Here is a 14,505-nt window from a genome sequence, read left to right as displayed (position 1 = left end):
CTTGCTATGCAAAAGAGGATGACCTCCAACTTCTCATCCTCCTGTTTTTACTATTCAAGTGCTAGGATTTTATGTGTGCATCAAACCCAGAGCACCGGACATGCTCAGCAGAGTAGGAGACTTCAGCAACATTTTCAGATTTTCTGGATTTCATTTTATAGGTGGTTTCACCAGGTTTGGAGATCAAATTTTACATGTATTAGGGAAGTGCTCTACAGCTGAGCTGAATTTTGGTCATCTACATGAGGCTTAGAAGCACTTTTAGTTAGGGTTTTACTGCTGTGAACAGACAAGGACAACATTTAACTGGGGCTGCCTTACAGGTTCAGAAGTTCAGTTCATTATCATCAAGGTGGGAGCCTGGCAACATCCAGGCAGGCATGCTGCAGAAGGAGCTATGAATTCTACATCTTCATCTGAAGGCCACTAGGAGAAGACTAGCTCCCATATAGTTAGGAGGGTCTTTAAACCCACCCCCAACAGTGACACACTTTCTCCAACAGGCCAAACCTCCTAATACTGCCATTTCCTGGGTCAAGCACATTCAAACCACAACAATACTTGATATCACCTCAGATTGGATATTAACTGCTGTTTACTTTGAGTTTCAGGTTTGTAAGCCTCGGTTTTTCCCCTTTATACTCTGCATATACTTTAACAGCACAGAATTTTCTGACTGATTATGGGTATATATCCATGACCCAGGAAAGATTTAATAAGATGAAACCTGTTAGTTACTCTTTAAGTTTATTATTATTATTTCACTAGGACTTATTTATTTTATTATATTTGATTTTTTTATGGTATTGCTATTTTATATTTACTTGCATAAATTTACTCACAGAAGTCAACATAAAAATCTTACATTGAGCTGTAACATTAGGCTCAGATCAGTCAACTGATGCTGTGGTATCCAATTGGTAGACAGAAATAAATCACTACACAGCAGGCATCTAGTGTAGTGGATGTTGCTGCAGGATATTTGATCACATTGTGAACCCCAAGATTGTTTGCTGAAAAACTTGGTTCTAGTTGTGGTGTGGTTCAGTCTTAGCACACACTTTAAATCCCTTTGGCTAGAATACAGCCCTTAGTACAAACTTCAATTTCAAACAATGAAAGTAAACTTAGTTTGTAGAAAAAAAAACACCCAGGTTTGAAAGTGATAACTAATTGAGTGGCAGACAAAGTGATGAACCAGAGAAAGATTTAACAAAATAGGATATTTCCAATTCTCACAAGAGGGAAGAGGGGAGAGATATGACTTGAGAAAGAGAGGAGGCAGGGTAGGGAGAGCAGTTTTACTGGGACAGTTGTACAGAGCGAGGTTACAGAGAAAGAACAAGCTAGATACTGGTGAAGACAGAATGAGCCAGAGAATGAGGAGTCAGAAGACTAGAACAAATTGTCAAAAGTTAGGTTGAGGGAAAGCAGAGCAATTCAGTCAGAAGCTGAGAGAAGCCAGATTGAACCAGTCATCTTGGAGAGGAATTTTGAAGAGCCAGAACAGCTGAACTGAAACAGTCAGCCAGAGTTCAGAAAGAACTAGAAAGGGTGAACTTATTCAGCACTATGCCTCAGAGGTTGAAACCATCCTAGACCTAGATAAGATTGTATGGAGGCTAGAAGCTTCTAGGACGAGGCCTAGGTTAGCAGACAGAGGCAGTAAACCTTAAATAGGACAATTACATCAGGTGAATAAAAGTTACTTTTATAAATAGCAGTCACAGTGCCAGTAACTGCAGATAACGCCAATGAAACAAAACCCCACATTGCCTTGACAGTGCTCCTCTAGGTAAGAGGTACAGAACAACAGAAATATACTGGAGACATTGAGAGAAAGGAGAATAAGAAGTCAGGTGTGATGATGAATGCTAGTGATCCCAGCACTTGGGAGGTAGAAGTAGGTGGATCAGGAGTTCAAGGCCAGCCTTGATTATAATGTGAGTTTCAGGACATCTTGAATTATATAACACTTCTTCTTAAAAAAAAAAAAAAAAAAGAAGAAGAAGAAAAAAGAAAAAAACCCCAAACAACAAAAAACAACAACAAAAGCAAGAAAACAACAACAAAAACAAAACAAAACAATGGGATTGGCCATGTAGTTGAGAGTACTTGCTGTTCTTCCAGAGGACCTGGGTTAAATTCCCAACACTCACAGGTCTGCATACAACCATCTATACATCCAGTTCCAGTGGATCTAGTTCCCACTTCTGGCTACCACTGGTACCAAGCATGTACTTGGTACCCACGTTTTCATGATGGCAAAATACCATACACTTAAAAAAAAAAAAGTAAGAAAAAGGCCAGGTGTGGAGGTGCACACCTTTAATCCCTGCAACTAGGAGGCAGAGGCAGATGGCTGTCTGTGAGTTCCAGACCAGCCCCCATCTCCTTGTGGAGTTCTAGACCATCCAAGGCAATACAGTGAGACCCTGTCTGAACGGAGGTAGGAAGGGAGATTAAGAAAAGTAGTATGATGTTAAAGATTTCTGGAGGAGAGAGAGTCAGCTTTCTTTAAGGAGGTGGCCCCTGGAAGGTTGCCCACACTAGAGTGAGTGATCCCATTTCATAAATATGTGGGCAGAACACATTTTAAACCAGTGGGCTATTTAAAAAAGGGGAGAGAACATGAAGATGAGAGGGATGTGTTTGGGAGGAGTTAGATGAAGGAGTTGAGGGAGACTGTGGTCAATACAGTGTATATATGTATAAAAATTTCAAAAACAATACAAATATTATGTTTATGAAAAGAATGACCTGGTCATGGCTGTCAGTCATCAAGGCTCGCCATGGACAGGGTGTATGTCTTTTGACATACAGCTCCCTGAGCCCCATTTTCCAGATGAAAACACTGAGTCAGGGATACTTTGGCCATTAAAATTGATATTTAAACCAATATTTATCTCTGTTGTTCTGTCCATCTGATAGAAGAAAGCATTTTTCGTACCATTTATACATTGGGATCAATAACCTCTTGATACAATGTTTACTTTCACAGAGCTGAGCTTAAGTGCCCACAATCCCCAAGGATGAACTACAAACTGGATCACCATGTGACTGGCCAAAAGCCCATATTCTTGGCTCTGGTCGGTCGTTTCTGAAAGGAAGGGCATTAAATGATGGGGATCAAGTTACTGTCTCATGGTTTGCATTCCCTTGGAATTGTGTTGTTTTCTAAAATGTTCCATATTCTTTAGTCCACTTGGTCTAACAGAACACGGCTCATCGGTGGACCTCATCAACAATAGAAATCGATGCTTTATCAAGTTGGAGGCTGGAAACTGAAGACATGAGTGCCACAAGATTCAGTGTTGGGGGGTGAAGATAGATAATGCTTTCCCTGGCTCACAGATGTTGCTTTACATGGTAAAAGGGGCCAAGAGTCTTAGGGGCCTGTTTTATAAAGGATGCTAATCTTATTCATATCGATTTCCTTGACTTAATCCTCTGCCAAAGACCACAAGCTTACTAATACCGACTTGGGGGGAGGGGTCAGAACTTCAACATGTGCATCTTAGGTTATGCAGACACTCTGTCCATTGCACATGCTTTTGGGATTTTTTCTCTTGAATTTTTGTCTCAGGCCACCAACTCTACTTCTAAGAACCAATATGGTCTTCACGACTTCTGTGAGGGAAACTGTCCTGACGTCCTCTGTGCCTTGTCTTCTATTCTTCCTGTTCTCTCAACTCTGCATAGCACACATTAAACTTTGTAGAGGCCCCCCACCCCACCCCGCTCCCCACTTCTCTGTAGTTATGGACTGTGTGGGGGAGAGTTCATTCTATTTGGTGAGGGAGAGACAGGGGTGTTACAGAATATCCATCCATGTTTGTGAGATTTTCCTGTGATACCTAAGCTACAGATGTTGTGTTCAGTGAGGGCGTGGCAGACACTGGCAGCGAATTTATAGACATTATCTGGTGGAATGTGATGAGGAGTACTCAAATGCTCCGGCAGAAATTCCCCAAGGTTTTGGGGCCGGGGTTGTAGCTTCAGTGGCAGAGAAATGGTTTGTTATAGGTAAAGACCTAGGTTTGCTCTCTAGTACCGCAAAAATAAATAAATAAATAAATAAATAAATAAATAAATAAAATAGATATATAAGTGTTTTTTTTGTTTGTTTGTTTTTTGAGACAGGGTTTCTCTGTATAACCCTGGCTGTCCTGAACTCACTCTGTAGACCAGGTTGGCCTCAAACTCAGAAATTCGCCTGCCTCTGCCTCCCAAGTGCTGGGATTATAGGCATGCGCCACCACTGCCTGGCGATATATAAGATTTTAATACCTGTTTCTTGAAAAGAAATGTTTGACTATAGTAGTCTGCCGAATTCCAGGTTGAGTAAAGTAAAATTATTATTATAATTTTCTCTCTATCCCTGTATTAGTCACTGCATCCCTGACTGGCCTAGAATTTGCTAACTAGACCAGGGTGTCCTCAAACTCACAAAGATCTGTTGGCTTCTGATTCTTGGGGTTAATGGTGTGCACCAACGTGTGCTTAATTTTCCCCTGCAGTACTCCTGAGACTCTCAATAGGTTAGTGGACACCATAACTCTCTAAAAGCAAACACAACATGTAGCATTCCCTAATCACATCTAAAGACATAGTTTATAAACTAGTTATTCATTTATGTGAAGAGACACCATGACCAAGGCAACTCTTATAAAGGACAACATTTAGTTGGGGCTGCCTTATGGTGTCAGAGGTTAAGTCCATTATCATCATGGTAGGAAGCACGGCAGCATCCAGGCAGACGTGGTGCTGGAAAAGGAGGAGTTGAGAACTCTATATCTAGATCCAAAGGCAACCAGAAAGAGACTGACTCTTCTTCACTGGACAGTGCTTGAGCACTAGGAACCCTCAAAGCCTACCTGCACAGTGATACACTTCCTCTGACAAGGCCACACCTCCTAATAGTAGCATTTCCCATGAGCCAAGCATATTCAAATCACCACAGCAGGTAAAAATGTTTGACGACTTAGATCCATCCCAGAGCCCAGATAAAAAAGCCAGATGCAGTGGCCCACTGATGTCTCTATTTCTTGTACACCCACTTTCTGGTGGGAGGGGATCATCTAGACGTTCCGGAGGCACCGCCCCTCCCCCCAACACCAACAATAGCAAACGATGTCTCAAAGTCTCCTCTACACCCATCCCTTAGCTTGTTCTTAAGTCTGCATTAGATTAGATCCTTGTGGTCATTCTTTTTGTTTGTTTGTTTGTTTTTGTTTTTGTGTTTTTCCAAGACAGGGTATCTCTGTGTAGCCCTGGCTGTCCTGGAACTCACTCTGTAGACCAGGCTGGCCTCAAACTCAGAAATCTGCCTGCCTGTGCCTCTCAAGTGCTGGGATTAAAGGCATGCACCACCACTGCCCAGCTCTTTGTGGTCATTCTTTTTTGTTTGTTTGTTTGTTTTGTTTTGTTTTTTGAGACAGGGTTTCTCTGTGTAGCCCTGGCTGTCCTGGAACTCATTTTGTAGACCAGGCTGGCCTTGAACTCAGAAATCCACCTGCCTCTGCCTCCCAAGTGCTGGGATTAAAGGCATGCGCCACCACACCCAGCTTCTTTGTGGTCATTCTTATGCCTCCTAGTATCTCCTTCCAAAACAAAGATAAGGACAGGATGAAAAATTTTACTGAATAACCCATTTTTTTTTTTTTTTGGTCAAAAGACAAAAATTACAACAAAGTTAGTTTAAAAACCAAGTTGACTTATTGTGATTCTAGAATCAGATTCTGACAAGTTGGGTAGATACTTGTTTTATAGATCAAAAACAAAACAAAACAAGACAAAACAAAAACAAAAACAAAAATTAAAAAAACCAACCCCCCCCCAAGGGGGTGGCTGAAGAATGTACCCCCCCAAAACCCCCAAACATGCTGTTAAAACGACATTTTTATATTTATTTTTTTTAATGTGTTTGTGTTTTGCTTGCATGTAGCTGCCTGCATCTCTAGTCTGCCCACAGAAGCCACAGAGGGTGTTCATTTTCTGGAACAGGAGAGACAGCAGCTTGTGTGGAGCTGGGAATAGAACCCAGTGTCTCTCTGCAAGGGAAACAAGTGCCTTTAATCACTAAGTGATCTCCCTAGTACCCCGAAGGCTGTTTTCAAGTTCTTGTGTTGTAAAGGTTGAAGCTATTATTCTGCCGGGTAGAACTGGTTTGCTTAGGGACTTGGCTGTGACCTCTCATCTGATTTCTCGGAACAATAACTTTCTTTTTGGCAACCTGGGATTTCAGCATAAGTGACTTTGCTTTTGCTCTGGAACTCAGTCCAAATCCATGACCTCTTATGAGTTTTAGTTGATATATTCACGGTCCTGCTCAAATCCAGAAGAAAACCTAAGTAATACCCAGGCCACTTGTTTCTTTTATAAAATAAGTAGTTTATTTATCCACTTTATATCCCAACATCAACTCCTCTTCTCCTCCTAGTCCCACCCTCTGACATCTCCTCGGCCCTCCTCATCTCTTTTCCGAAGGGGAAGCCCACCCCTGGGTATTACGTCCCATCCCCCCATTCCTCATCCAGTGCACCAATCATAGCAGAGCGTCTGTTCTTTCTAATTGGGTTGAAAACTCAAAAGAAACCCTTATCCTTTTTTAAAAAGACAGGGTCTCACTATGTGGCTCTGGTGTCACTGTAAACTAGGTCCTATCACTGCCTTCACTCGCCCCCCCCCCCCCCNCCCCCCCCCCCAGTTGTTCTGGAACTCTGGCCTCGAACTCACAGAGATCCTCCTGCCTCTGCCTCCTGAGTGCTTAGATTAAAGGTCTGTGACACCACCTACTGGGGGCCCTATCACTTTTTTGTTGTTGTTTTTTGTTTTTTTCTGAGACAGGGTTTCTCTATATAGCCCTGGCTGTCCTGGAACTCTCTTTGTAGAACAAACAGGCTGGCCTGGAACTCAGAAATTCACCTGCCTCTGCCTCCCAAGTACTGAGATTAAAGGCATGCGCCACCACTGCCCGGCTCCATCACTGTTCTTGATGGGAAGAATTTTGCTTCTGCTAAGTGCATCATTTTATTCTGAGCCATTGGTTACTATGCACAGATACAGGGCATCACCATGTAGAAGGAAGGCCCTGTTGTCTCTTTGCTGTCTTCCACAGCTCTGTGCTCATGTGCCGCCTAGCTGCGGAGTAATCAGTTCTTTGTGTAGGATTAGGGAACACGGCCGTTCTTGACAGAAGCGAGTTATTTTTCTAGTGAAGGAAAAGCTCACATCTAGCGATGTGTTTGTTTACAAAATCTTCATAGCAAAAACAAAGCTTAGAAGAAAACTTTCAGGGGTCATAAAACCCAACCCAGGAAGCAGCTTTCTCGGCTTCCTGGTTTATCTTGTGCTTGTGTCAAACTTTATTACCTTCCAGAAAGTTACAGAGAGGGAATTTGCCTAAAGCTCTGGTTTCCATCCAGTTTTTCAACAGCACGTTCCGCATAATGCACACAAATCAGCTTTTCAAAGCAGGTCTTGGAATTACTGCCAATATAGAAACAGCAGCAATGGCGCCCGGGACGAAGTCCGCAGGGCATAGAGCAGAAGCATCCAGTTTCTAAAATAACCGAAAGTGAAAGTAAGGCCTGGGACTGAGCTCTGCTCGTCGCTGAAGCCAGGTTTGTGTTTTCGAGGTGGGGTTCGGTTCTAAGGCACCGGCTTCCGGGAGCTGCGCGGCGAGCGGGTGAGTGCTTGTCCCAACGGTTCGGTTAGCCGAGTCCCTGCGGTTCCACCACCGGCGCTCAGGGATGCTCCACCCCGCGCGCAGAGGGCGGCGGCTTCCAAGCCCCGCATCTCGGGGGGTCTGGGTCCCCAGTGCGCTGCCTGGAGACCCGCCCGCTCCGGGCGCGCTGGCCTTGGGTTGCTTCCCTTCCTAGGAAAAGGAAACTTACAGTCATTGGGACCGGCTCCAGAATGTTCTTAGTAAAATGGGTTTCCCAGGAAGACTATTATTTATATTTCCTTGGCAGGTGCTGAATTCTGTAGTCCTGCCTCACTTTTTCAGAATATGTAAGGTTGTTTTGTTTGTTTGTTTTGTTTTGGAAGGAGATGTTGAAAGGGGAATATTCAATGTAAGTTCTAGGGGGCTACTGGTTTGGACTAAGAGGACTCCTGCTCCAGAGGCACCCATGCTAACTTGTGTGCCCCTGAAAGAAACTTTTCCTGTGTCCTGTCCAGCCAGGAGAGAGGGAAAGCAGCAGGTTCCACTGGGCCTGAGAATGAAATCACACAAAAAGCTCTTGGACAGTCACCAGTTATTCTGTTGTGGTTGGTCTCCCCGGGCCTGTCTTGCAGAGGACTTAACTGTGAACCAATCAGTTCAGTTTCTGCTTTGTCAGCTTTCTACTCTGCCTATAAAGGAAACTTCTGCATAGTAGTGAAAACATTTGAGGCAACTGCTTTCTGTTTGCATTGTGCTGGCTTTGAACTCTTGATCCTCCTATTACAGACCTGTGCCACTACACTCAGACAGACAGCTCATTCTATTTATTCAATCAAGTGTCCCCTGATTGTAAAAGAAATACAATTAGAGATCTTTTAATTGTTAAAATTGTATCCATCTTTTGACATGTTTCTGGTCTACACAACATGGATACATTATAATTCTTTCTTTCTTTCTTTCTTTCTTTCTTTCTTTCTTTCTTTCTTTCTTTCTTTCTTTCTTTCTTTCTTTCTTTCTTATTTAATGTATATGAGTACACTGTAACTGTCTTCAGACACACCAGAAGAGGGCATCGGATCCCATTACAGATGGTTGTGAGCCACCATGTGGTTGCTGGGAATTGAACTCAGGACCTCTGGAAGAACAGTCAGTTCTCTTAACCGCTGAGCCATCTCTCCAGCCCATTTTCTTCCTTTCTTTATGCTGCCAGGAACTGTGTGTATCCCCCCACCACGTGTCCCTAGGAAAATGAGATGATTTTTTTTTTTTAAAGTTTACTGCCATAATAAATTACAAGGCCTTGGTGACTTATGCATACATGTGTGTGCATGTACACACTTTTCAATTTAAAAATATTTACCTTTAGTACCATTTTAAAATTAGATGTGTGCCTATGTGTGCCTGTGTGTGCCTGTGTGTGTGTGTGTCAGTTGTAGGCGTCTGCGGGTCTCCCTGGGTAAAGTAAAGGGGCTAGCAGAGCTGTCTTCTGTTCTGGGAGCTCTCCCCACGAACTCCTTCCTCCTTCTGGATCAGTCCTCTTTGCTTAGCTCAGCATTCTGCTCCCCCCCCCACCACCACCCCTGACCCCCCCTCCCTCGTTTCCAAAGTTAGGACCAGCATTGCTTCTCTGGTCATGTTTCTGCCTTCTATCTCAGTCTAACTCTGGTATTATCCCCTTCTTACTCTAGAGGGCCTTCTGGATTATGTTAAATTTTCACACACAATGCAGGATGTTCTCCATAGTGTGTGTGTGTGTGTGTGTGTGTGTGTGTGTGTGTGTGAGCGCGCTCGCACATGCATATGTGTACATATACCTGAGCATGCACCTGTGGAGGCCAGAGGTGGAAGGCTCGATATTGTCTTCTCTTTTGCTCTACCTTAATTTCTGAGTCAGGCTCTCTCAATGGACTTGGACCTTGGCTAGACGGAGAGCGACTTTCAGGACGCCATTCAGCCTTGCCCAGGATAGGAAGTACCAGTGCTTACCCAGCAAGCTCTTCACCCTGGAGCCATCTCTCCAGCTTCCACCTCTGTATTTTACAATCGGCATCCTGAATTCAGTTTGCAGCCTTAAATCTTCTCTGCAGTGTAATCTAATGTTTTCACAAGTTCTTGAGACTAGAACATGGATTGAAGTGGTCATTTTTCTGCTTACTATAAGACTGCTTGCAAGGGAGTGAAAGGGCAAATATTCAGATGAGAAATATGATGAAGATTTTCTGGGGGTGCTATGCAGTAGACCATTTACAGCAAGAACTTTTAAGAATATTGGTGTTTTGGGCTGGAGAGATGGCACAGAGGTTAAGAGCACTGGCTGCTTTTCCAGAAGTCCTGAGTTCAGTTCCCAGCAACCACATGGTGGCTCACAACTATCTGTAATGGGACGCGATGCCCTCTTCTGGTGTGTCTGAAGACAGTAACAGTGTACTCATATATAAAAATATATCAAAATAAATAAATGAATATTTTAAAAAAGCCAAAATGAATCTAAAAAATGTTTAAAAGAATATTGGTGTTTTAATAACAATATTTAAAAACAATTATATATGTTATAATTTCTTTCTTAAGAAATGTAATAGGAATTCATATCTATATGAACATGAATATATTTTCCTGGGAAGAAAAAACATCCAATATAAAATACACAGTATAACATGCACAATTCTTGGTTGCATAGGTTCCTGCCATAAATGTGAGCAGGAGTGCCTGCCTATAGTCCCAGTCTTCGGAAATTTGTTGATTACTCAAAGAAAATGACACATGTAATCAAAGTACCCTGTAAGCAATAAAGAAGAACTAATGTCCTCTGGGGAGGTAAAAAAAAAAAAAATGGTTCAGGAACCTTCTGGAGGTTTGCTATGATCCTTGAAGAACCAAAGGTGGAGGCTGAGGCAGTGAAGGACCCTTGAAGAGATCTTTGTGAGTTAAGGATCTGTTTAAATAAGGCTGAGGGTTAAGTTGTGGTTAGACTGTTAGATCTTAGATGCATGCATATGTCTATGTAATTTTAAAGAATGCATCTGAAATTATCTTAAATTTATAGACAAGTTGCATGTCATATAAAATGATCTTTCTCTCTGGATTATTTGAGAGTAAAATTTCAAGCTAATGAGCTTGACCCAGGAACACTTCAGTGTATAGTTCTTACTAAAACGGTGTTGGGTGGAAGTTCCTGTGTGAGTATGGCACAGTCTGAAAAATCAAGAAATTAATTTGTGATATTCACTAATGTCTAATCATTTTACCATTTGTCCCAATATGAGCATCATAGATTACATATAATTGTGTTTCTGTAGTTTCCTTTAATCTGGAAATTTCCCCATCTTTCTTGAAAAAAAAATTCACTTAAATAAAAAAAAATCAAAACAGACAAATTGTAGCACAGACAGCGTCTGACTCTGAGTTTGTCTGCTGCCTCTCCCTGATTTTGTTCAGACTGTGCATATTTGGTCACAGTGTCTTGTCAGCTTAGTCCAGCCTATCAGGGGCCATTTAGCCTATTATTTATTTTGAGGATCTAATTTTGGTCACTTATGCTGGGTTTCCTCCACTGTGAAATTACTCTTGTTTAAAATTAATTTGACTTAGTTTTCAGTTCACATGCAAAGAAACGGTTTGCTCTATGACATTTTCACGTGTGTGTCACTGCACGCTTTTCATATTTGCCCTTGCTGCTTTGCCTGGCCTCCTGTGCCCCTCTTACTGATCCCCCCTTCTCCAAATACTCTCCTCTCTACTTTCATAATGTATCTATATATGTTAACATAATGCACATATACATATATGTTATGTATATGTATATATGTATATACATACACACACACACATACATACCGGGTCCGACATGGCTACGTAAGGCAAGGGGTGGCACAGTTTCTGCCTCTGGAGACCTCCAGGCCATTGATCCTCACAATCCCCACATGTGCTGATGACTGCTGTTGGCCTGAAACTGATCTACTGTCTCTTCTATTTGACTTTCAAGCTCTCTTTTCTGGGGAATGAACTTTCTCCATTACTCAGAGCTAATGATATCATAATACATGAAACAGATGTGGTTCTTAGGAATGAGGAATGGAAGTGGTCATAGGCTCTGGAGGATGAGGAGCGGGCCTTCTGCTTAGCCTTTAGGGCCATGGGAAAGGATCTAGACAATGTAACCAGAGTCCATAAAAGCCTACATGGGCCTTTGTATAAATCATTCATTGCCAGACTTGGCCTTGAATTTGGAATTATGAGGAGATACATTTCCCTCCGGTCCAATGACTGTCGTATTAATTAGCCAGGGTGAACTTGGGGACATCAAGGATAGAGAGTTAAAGTGGTCTCCAGAAGAGAAAGTACAGCTAGGAAAAGAAGGAATCTATAAAAAAAAACAAGCAAAAGATAGGGGCATTTATTTTATAGGAGAAAGGCTTGCATGCGGTCTAGAAACAAGTGATTAGAAGCAGAGAATGTGAGGCCGTGAATGAGGAAACAAAGATTAGAGAAATAAAAGACGAGGTTTAAGCATATAAAAAGTTAATGCTTCGTTCTCTTGGCCACTTGAAGCATTGGAGATGACAGTGTCTGGGGAGATATTAGAGAAAGTTAACTGCTTTACTCGCATAAAATTTAAAACTTTGCAAGAAATCGTTTCAACCCCAGTCTGTCGCCTTTCTGTTCTTAACCTGAAAGTAGTTACTAAAGACTGCTGTCTGCTGTACCAGGAAACCGCAAGAGCTGTGCCCAGCTAACCTGTGCAGAACGGGCCGTGTAGAAACTCTAGGGAAATGTGCTTTTGCTACGTGTTTAGTTTCTGTTTTAAGGAAGCAGGGATTGAAATCAATGGTCCAGGAGTCATAGAACCCATATAAATTTAAGGATTTCTAGAACTAACATGTTAACAATGTTCAAAGCCGTGATGATACAACCTTAGTAAATAAAAGACTGGGAGAAGAAGGCTAAAGAGTGGGAAGAGAGAAGGAAAAAGCATGAGGAGAAGAGAGAAAAGTAAAAGACAGAGAAGGGGAAGGCTAAAGCATGAGAAGAGAGAAGGGTAAAGAATGAGAAGGAAGAAAGGAGAGGAAGGAAAGATGATGAGACTCCTCGGGCAAAGTGCAAACATCTGCAGCTCTTGAACTGAGTCAGCATTGAATCAGCGCCGTTCCCATTCCCGCCGTTCTCAGGACCCTCCTCATGCTGAGGCTGGACCTCAGCATGTGTATAATATATATATCAAAGTATACACATATACACATATATGTATATATAACATAACATGTATACACATACTCCATTGCTCTTTTCTTAAACCCTCATCGGCCCTCCCTTTAGGCTACTTCCTTTTCTCTCGTAGTGCCTTGTCTGGTTTTGAAAAAAATCATCTCATGCAAATTTAGGTGTTTTGCCTGCATGTGTATGTCTGTATAGCACATATGTGCTTGGTGGTGCCCTTGGAGGTCAGAAGAGGATATGTGATGCCAAGACAAATATTTTCTTCTTTTGATTTGTATTAAAAATTTAAGGTTAACATATAAAGTCATGATTGCATCATGGAATTTTTTTTATTAGATATTTTATTTATTTACATTTCAAATGTTATCCCCTTTCCTGGTTTTCCCTCCACAAATCCCCTTTCCTATCCTCCCTTCCCCTACTTCTATGAGGATGCTCCCCCACCTGCTCACCCACTTCTACCTCACCACCCTGGCATTCCTCTACACTGGGGCATGGAGCCTTCACAGGACCAAGGGCCTCTCCTCCCATTGATGCTAGATAAGGCCATCCTCTGCTGCATATGCAGCAGGAGCCATGGGTTGTTCCATGTGTACTCTTTGGTTGGTGGTTTAGTCCCTGGGAGCTCTGGGGGTGGGGCGTGTCTGCTTGGATATTGTTGTTCTTCCTATGGGGTTGCAAACCCCTCCAGCTCCTTCAGTTCTTTCCCTAACTCCTCCATTGGGGTCCCTGGCTGTGAGCATCTGCCTCTGTATTTGTCAGGCTCTGGCAGAGCCTCTCAGGAGATAGGTATATCAAGCTCCTGTCATCAAACACTTCTTGGCATCAGTGATAATGTCTGGCTGGGTTTGGTGTCTGTATATGGAATGGATTCACAGCTGGGGCAGTCTCTGGATGGCCTTTCCTTCTGTCTCTGCTCCACACTTTGTTCCTGTATTTCTTCTAGACAGGAACAATTCTGCGTTAAAAATTTGGAGATGAGTGGGTGGCCCCATCCCTCAACCAGGGGCCTTGCCTAACCTCTGGATATGGTCTCTACAGGTTCTCCCTCCCCTTTGTTGGATATTTCAGCTTTATGTCACTCCTGTTGGATCCTAGGAACTTCTTGCTTTCCTGGCATCTGGGACTTATTGGTGTCTACCCCCACCCCCACCCTATGCCCCATTGCTACATAGCTCTGTTCAATTTCCTGACTCTATGTATGTCATCCCGCCTCCTCCAATACCTGATCCTGCCCCCCTTTTCCCTCCCTGTCCCCTCTTCCTCCCAAGTCCTTCTCACCTTCTACCTCCTGTGAGTATTTTGTTCCCCCTTCTAAGAATCACTGAAGGATCCATACTTTGGTCTTCCTTCTTCTTCAGCTTCATAGGATCTGTGAGTTGTATCATGGGTATTCATTCAGAGTTTTTCTTTCATCTAATATCCACTTATCAGTGACTACATACCATGTGTGTTCTTTTGTGACTGGGTTACCTCACTCAGGATGATATTTTCTAGTTCCATCCATCTGTCCGAGAATTTCTTGAAGTCATTGTTTTTAATAGCTGAGTAGTACTCCATTGTGTAAATGTACCACATTTTCTGTATCCATTCCTCTATTGAGGGACATCTGGGTTCTTTCC

At 42.6% G+C, this 14,505-nt stretch overlaps 1 protein-coding gene across 2 annotated transcripts in view; it reads left to right on the top strand.

Annotated features, from left to right (window-relative positions):
• Window positions 1-7,390: 7,390 nt before the first annotated feature.
• Window positions 7,391-14,505, top strand: part of Nmi (N-myc and STAT interactor) — a 38,042-nt gene continuing 30,927 nt past the window's right edge. Inside the window, exon 1 of one of the 2 annotated variants that reach the window (XM_021193762.2) lies at window positions 7,391-7,625. The gene's annotated coding sequence lies outside the window, so the exon portion shown is untranslated. Of the gene's footprint in view, window positions 7,691-14,505 lie in introns of both variants that reach the window. The other variant, XM_021193763.1, reaches the window with a different exon arrangement.

The sequence above is a fragment of the Mus pahari genome, chromosome 3 (assembly GCF_900095145.1).
Source record: "Mus pahari chromosome 3, PAHARI_EIJ_v1.1, whole genome shotgun sequence".
Taxonomy (NCBI): domain Eukaryota; kingdom Metazoa; phylum Chordata; class Mammalia; order Rodentia; family Muridae; genus Mus; species Mus pahari.
This window is presented reverse-complemented; position numbering and strand designations above follow the sequence as displayed.